The sequence below is a fragment of the Dermacentor andersoni genome, chromosome 1 (genome assembly GCF_023375885.2).
Source record: "Dermacentor andersoni chromosome 1, qqDerAnde1_hic_scaffold, whole genome shotgun sequence".
Lineage (NCBI taxonomy): Eukaryota > Metazoa > Arthropoda > Arachnida > Ixodida > Ixodidae > Dermacentor > Dermacentor andersoni.
In genome coordinates, this window is record NC_092814.1 from 39,899,873 (window position 1) to 39,901,091 (window position 1,219).

Genomic DNA, 1,219 nt, shown 5'->3' on the forward strand with positions numbered 1-1,219 from the left:
AAGTACTGGTCAATAGTATCACTATATACATCTTACTAACACCATCTAGAAGCCCACAGGCTGTTCTAGCCACTGGCATACCAACAAAGAGACAGCTAGTAGCACCAACTCTGGCACTTCAGACATTGTTTACCTTACACCAACCTGCTGTCACCTAATATGTCAGCACCAGCTTTCCGTAGCTGTGTTACCACTGATTTTACAAGAGGTGAATATCCGCAAATACCATTTCAGTCTGACAACCAGAACCTTTCGCCGACTGCAATCAACAACCCAACCATATCTGCTGCTTTTAACATGCCATAGAATAACTGGCCATCTCACTGTGCTTCTGCATCAAGCTTGTACTATCCAGCAAGTAGTGGTGGCAATTTTATGCTATAAGAAACTACATTGACGCTACAAAGTCCATGCATATGTGCACGAATACTTTGCTGAAGAACTTTGCACGTACCTCTACTTTGTTTTCACTAAAATTTCGCATCAACACTGCATTTGTTACCCCCCCCTTATTCAAATAAACACACTTGGCGCCATTATCTGTGTCGTACATGCAGACTTTCAACAGGCAGCGAAAACAGCACACACACCTACAAGCTTCTCCGATGGTGAGGTATGCGTTAGACAGTGATAATTTTTTTATACGCGAATTGGACAAAGCCAGCATGCTTAGTAAATAACGAACAATGTGAACCGAAATTAAATGAGAATTCTAAAGTAATAGCTCTGGTTTGAATTTCACTTTTTGTCATGCTCTGAAGGAAGGACAATGTTGGTAACATGCAGCCATATGCATATAGCATTTCGTTAATTAAGATTACCAATAAATATTGGCCTTGTCACGAAGGTCGCGGCAAGTTGGCGCAGGTGACAGTGATGGCTTGCTTACCTCCCGGTATGACGCGTATACAAAGATTTGCACAAGTATCGATGCACAACTTTCTAGAGGTTCCTAAATGACTTGTAGCCTAGACACATATATACACAATACCACTGCGTTGTGAATAACAGCACAAGAAAGCTTCGAGCCTCAGCTACTTCAACTTTGAAAGTCAAACAGGAAGCCACATGACACCGTTTCTGCAGGAAGCAGGTGATGTTTCGCGCAGAAAACCGAAAAAAACTATTTTTTGCCTTAGTTTGCAGCCAGTATTTCAACATGCTGCCACTGCAAAAGCGTGCATCACTGGCGAAGCGGTCACTGCAGATTGTGCTTTAA